This window comes from Rhipicephalus microplus, unplaced genomic scaffold (genome assembly GCF_043290135.1).
Source record: "Rhipicephalus microplus isolate Deutch F79 unplaced genomic scaffold, USDA_Rmic scaffold_439, whole genome shotgun sequence".
Classification (NCBI taxonomy): Eukaryota; Metazoa; Arthropoda; class Arachnida; order Ixodida; family Ixodidae; genus Rhipicephalus; species Rhipicephalus microplus.
In genome coordinates this window covers 72388-78195 of record NW_027465003.1, presented here as the reverse complement: position 1 = coordinate 78195, position 5808 = coordinate 72388, and the positions used below count along the sequence as shown (strand labels likewise).

Here is a 5808-nt window from a genome sequence, read left to right as displayed (position 1 = left end):
CGCGTCTGCCGGGGCGCCGTTTGCGAAGCCGACGCAAAAGTGGGAACCGCCGCTCGGATGATCGCCGCTTTCGGCAGAGTGAGTGTTGGCACTCCGGGGAAGCGAAACAGCGTGAATGCGCCCACGAAATCGGCGTATTTTGAAGTGCCCGCCGGCGACCGTCGCACGAGTACGGTAAACCGCGTCAGCCGGGGCGTAGTTCGGGACGCCGACGAAAAAGTGGGAAGCGCAACTCGGATCTTCGCCGTTTTTGCAGGAGTGAGTGGCGGCCCTCCTGCGAGACCAAGAAGCATCGATTCGTGCACGAATTCGGCGCCTTTCGACGTGATCGCCGGCGACCGTCGCTCGAGTAGGGCAAACCGCGTCTGCCGGGGCGGGCTTCGGGACGCCGATGCGAAAGTGGGAAACGCTGCTCGGATGTTCGCCGTTTTTGGCCGAGTGAGTGCTGGCACACGGGCGAAGCCAAACGGGGCCGATTACGGCACGATATCGGCGTCTTTCGACGTGCCCGCCGGCGACCGTCGCACGAGTACGGTAAACCGCGTCAGCCCGGGCGGAGTTCGGGACGCCGATGCGAAAGTGGAGAACGCCGCTCGGATCTTCGCCGTTTTTGGAGGAGTGAGTGGCGGCACTCCGGAGAAGCCAAGGAGCGCCAATTAGCGCACGATATCGGCGTCTTTCGACGCGCTCGCCGGCGACCGTCGCACGAGTAGGGCAAACCGCGTCTGCCGGGGCGGGGTTTACGACGCCGACGCAAAAGTGGGAACCGCCGCTCGGATGTTGGCCGTTTTTGGCAGAGTGAGTGCTGGCACTCCGGCGACGCGAAAGAGCGCGAATGCGCCCACGAAAGTGGCGTATTTGGACGTGCGTGACGGCGACCGCTGCAGGAGTACGAAAAACCACGTCAGCCGGGGCGAGCGACACACGGCGGTCTGGGTGCTTATCGCTGCTATTATAGGGGCACCCCGGCAGACGCAGAAAAAAAAAAAAAATTTTCGACCTTCTTTTTTGCTGGTCGAGCTCGGGTAACCCAGGTCGCAATGGGAGCCGCGCACGAAAGCGGCGTCGCGAGACGCGTTCGCGGTCGCTAGTCGCACGAGCTCGGCAACCGCGTCAGCCGGCGCGGAGTTCGGGATGCCGACGGCTAAGTGGGTACCGCTGCTCGGATGTTCGCCGTTTTTGGCCGAGTGAGTGCTGGCACTCCGGTGAAGCCAAGGAGCGCCAATTCGTGCACGATATCGGCGTCTTTCGACGTGCCCGCCGGCCACCGCCGCACGAGTACGGCAAACCGCGTCTGCCGGGGCGGGGTTCGCGACGCGTACGCAATAGTGGGAACCGTCGCTCGGATGTTCGTCGTCTTTGGCCGAGCGAGTGCTGGCACTCCGGCGAAGCGAAACGGGGCCGATTCGGGCACGATATCGGCGTATTTCGACGTGCTCGCCGGCGACCGTCGCACGAGTACGGCAAAGCGCGTCTGCCGGGGCGAGGTTTGCGACGCCGACGAAAAAGTGGGAAGCGCCGCTCGGATCTTCGCCGTTTTTGCAGGAGTGAGTGGCGGCCCTCCTGCGAGACCAAGAAGCATCGACTCGCGCACGATATCGGTGTCTTTCGACGTGCCCGCCGGCCACCGCCGCACGAGTACGGCAAACCGCGTATGCCGGGGCGGGGTTGGCGACGCCGACGCAAAAGTGGGAACCGCCACTAGGATGTTCGCCGTTTTTGGCAGAGTGAGTGCTGGCACTCCGGCGAAGCGAAAGAGCGCGAATGCGCCCACGAAAGTGGCGTGTTTGGACGTGCTTGACGACGACCACCGCAGGAAAACGAAAAACCACGTCAGCCGGGGCGAGCGACCCATGGCGGTCTGGGTGCTTATCGCTGCTATTATAGGGGCACCCCGGCAGACGCAAAAAAAAAAAAAAAAAAATTTTTTTCGACATTCTTTTTTGCTCGTCGACCTCGGGTGACCCAGGTCGCAGTGGGAGCCGCGCACGAAAGCGGCGTCGCGAGACGGCTTCGCGGTCGCTAGTCGCACGAGCTCGGCAACCGCGTCTGCCGGGGCGGAGTTCGGGACGCCGACGGCTAAGTGGGAACCGCCGCTCGGATGTTCGCCGTTTGTGGCCGAGTGAGTGCTGGCACTCCGGCGAAGCCAAACGGGGCCGATTCCGGCACGATATCGGCGTCTTTCTACGTGCTCGCCGGCGACCGTCGCACGAGTACGGCAAGTGCGTCTGCCGGGGCGGGGTTTGCGACGCGTACGCAATAGTGAGAACCGTCGCTCGGATGTTCGTCGTCTTTCGCCGAGCCAGTGCTGGCACTCCGGCGAAGCCGAACGGAGCCGATTCGGGCACGATATCGGCGTCTTTCCACGTGCTCAGCCGGCGACCGTCGCACGAGTACGGTAAACCGCGTCAGCCGGGGCGGAGTTCGGGACGCCGATGCGAAAGTGGGAAGCGCCGCTCGGATCTTCGCCGTTTTTGGAGGAGTCAGTGGCGGCACTCCGGTGAAGCCAAGGTGCGCCAATTCGCGCACGATATCGGCGTCTTTCGACGTGCCCGCCGGCCACCGTCGCACGAGTACGGCAAACCTCGTCTGCCGGGGCGGGGTTTGCGACGCCGACGCAAAAGTGGGAACCGCCGCTCGGATGTTCGCCGTTTTTGGCAGAGTGAGTGCTGGCACTCCGGCGAAGCGAAAGAGCGTGAATGCGCCCACGAAAGTAGCGTATTTGGACGTGCTTGACGGCGACCGCCGCAGGAGTACGAAAAACCACGTCAGCCGGGGCGAGCGACCCACGGCGGTCTGGGTGCTTATCGCTGCTATTATAGGGGCACCCCGGCAGACGCAGAAAGAAAAAAAAAAATGGGGGACATGGCGTGCGTCACCGTGCGGCTTCGCAGCGTTGCCGAAGTCGCCGAGCCCTTCGACTGAGCCGAACGGCGGACAGGGAACGTTGGTCGGCCGTTCTAACCTGTCGGTGCCACGCCGAGACGTCGTTAAGGAAAACCGCGTCGTGGGCCTCTACGACGCCGTCGAGTCGTTGTACGTTTGGTGTCCAGCGTGTCGGCGGCGAGTAGCGGACACGTCGTTCACGACTTCGGTCTTTCGCAGTCGACGCGAACTTGCGGAGAGTCGTGGTGCCTCACGTTTTCGGCAGAAACCGCGGCGGAATTTTCCCGTGCGTGCGCGCACGACCTCGGTGCTGTGCCGTCAGCGTAGTGTTGCACAAACTCGTGGCCTACCCAAGGTGCGGTACGTTTGCGGCCGTATCCTCGGTGGGAATTTCGTGAGTAGGGTCGCAAATTCTACGACCTCGGCGGGTTTGAGAGCGACGTAGACTTGTGGCACGCTCAACATGCCACACGTTTCGGGGCACACCCGCGGTGAAATTTTCTCGAGTACGCTCGTATTAGGGCCCAAGGAGGTCTGGGTACTTATCGCTGCTATTATGTGGGGGTTCTCGTGAGCGGCGTACGCGAAAGCGACCGGGTGTCTGATATGCGGCGGGCTTCGGCCTCGTCAAGCGTGTCCTCGGGTCTGCTCCAGGGGAATCCACGGCAGTCGTCTGCAGCCTCATCCGCTTGATGCGTTAGGGGCTGGTTGTCGGACGGTGCCGTTTTACCACGATATCGAGGTGTGTTCCGTGTCGTCCTCGGGCGATTCAGATGCGAAAGCGCCGAAGACGCGGGCGTGACCCGTCGTCTGGCGGCTTTGCAGTCTCGGCTCCGTTGCTAGTTCCGGCCGGTCCACCGACAGTGCAGCGGGCTTGGGCAACCCGCACGGCGCGACCGAGTCGATGCAACGAAAAAGAGCGAGCATGAACGTGCTTCTTGCCGCACGGCTCCCACTCGTCTTTCGGGAAGGTTGTGCCGTAGCGAGCTCGAACGCCGTCATCTCGGAGTGCAAAATAAGCGTGTTGGGGCGCCTGAAGGTGGCCTCCGCCGCACACAGACTGCGTCCGGCCCGCCGAGGGCGAGGACGGACGCGCAGTCGAACGATTACCTGGTTGATCCTGCCAGTAATCATATGCTTGTCTCAAAGATTAAGCCATGCATGTCTAAGTACATGCCGAAATAAGGCGAAACCGCGAATGGCTCATTAAATCAGTTATGGTTCCTTAGATCGTTTCTTCCTACTTGGATAACTGTGGCAATTCTAGAGCTAATACATGCAGTGAGCCTGGAGCCCTTTGGGTAACGGGTGCTTTTATTAGACCAAGATCGATCGGGTTTCGGCCCGTATTGTGTGGTGACTCTGGATAACTTTGTGCTGATCGCATGGCCACGAGCCGGCGACGTTTCTTTCAAGTGTCTGCCTTATCAACTTTCGATGGTAGGTTACTTGCTTACCATGGTTGTTACGGGTAACGGAGAATCAGGGTTCGATTCCGGAGAGGGAGCCTGAGAAACGGCTACCACATCCAAGGAAGGCAGCAGGCGCGCAAATTACCCACTCCCGGCACGGGGAGGTAGTGACGAAAAATAACAATACGGGACTCTTTTGAGGCCCCGTAATTGAAATGAGTACACTCTAAATCCTTTAACGAGGATCAATTGGAGGGCAAGTCTGGTGCCAGCAGCCGCGGTAATTCCAGCTCCAATAGCGTATACTAAAGCTGCTGCGGTTAAAAAGCTCGTAGTTGGATCTCAGTTCCAGACGAGTAGTGCATCTACCCGATGCGACGGCTCGGACTGAACATCATGCCGGTTCTTTCTTGGTGCACTTCATTGTGTGCCTCGAGATGGCCGGTGCTTTTACTTTGAAAAAATTAGAGTGCTCAACGCAGGCGAGTCGCCTGAATAAACTTGCATGGAATAATAGAACAAGACCTCGTTTCTGTTCTGTTGGTTTTTGGAATACGAGGTAATGATTAAGAGGGACGGACGGGGGCATTCGTATTGCGGCGCTAGAGGTGAAATTCTTGGACCGTCGCAAGACGAACTACTGCGAAAGCATTTGCCAAGAATGTTTTCATTGATCAAGAACGAAAGTCAGAGGTTCGAAGGCGATCAGATACCGCCCTAGTTCTGACCATAAACGATGCCAACCAGCGATCCGCCTGAGTTACTCAAATGACTCGGCGGGCAGCTTCCGGGAAACCAAAGTATTTGGGTTCCGGGGGAAGTATGGTTGCAAAGCTGAAACTTAAAGGAATTGACGGAAGGGCACCACCAGGAGTGGAGCCTGCGGCTTAATTTGACTCAACACGGGAAAACTTACCCGGCCCGGACACTGGGAGGATTGACAGATTGAGAGCTCTTTCTTGATTCGGTGGATGGTGGTGCATGGCCGTTCTTAGTTGGTGGAGCGATTTGTCTGGTTAATTCCGATAACGAACGAGACTCTAGCCTATTAAATAGGTGCGGGGTTCCCAGCACCTTACAACCTTCTTAGAGGGACAAGCGGCTCCTAGCCGCACGAAACAGAGCAATAACAGGTCTGTGATGCCCTTAGATGTCCGGGGCCGCACGCGCGCTACACTGAAGGAAGCAGCGTGTCTTTATCCCTGTCTGAAAAGACTGGGTAACCCGTGGAACTTCTTTCGTGATTGGGATAGGGGCTTGCAATTGTTCCCCTTGAACGAGGAATTCCCAGTAAGCGCGAGTCATAAGCTCGCGTTGATTACGTCCCTGCCCTTTGTACACACCGCCCGTCGCTACTACCGATTGAATGATTTAGTGAGGTCTTCGGACCGATGTCCGGCGCGGCCTTTCGGTTGCGCCGGTCTGTTGGAAAGATGACCAAACTTGATCATTTAGAGGAAGTAAAAGTCGTAACAAGGTTTCCGTAGGTGAACCTGCGGAAGGATCATTA

At 58.8% G+C, this 5808-nt stretch overlaps 1 non-coding gene across 1 annotated transcript; it reads left to right on the top strand.

Moving 5' to 3' along the window:
• The first annotated feature begins 3993 nt into the window (after nucleotides 1-3993).
• On the top strand, nucleotides 3994-5808 carry LOC142794488 (small subunit ribosomal RNA). The gene has a single exon (XR_012892384.1). It is a non-coding gene; the product is annotated as a small subunit ribosomal RNA (ribosomal RNA).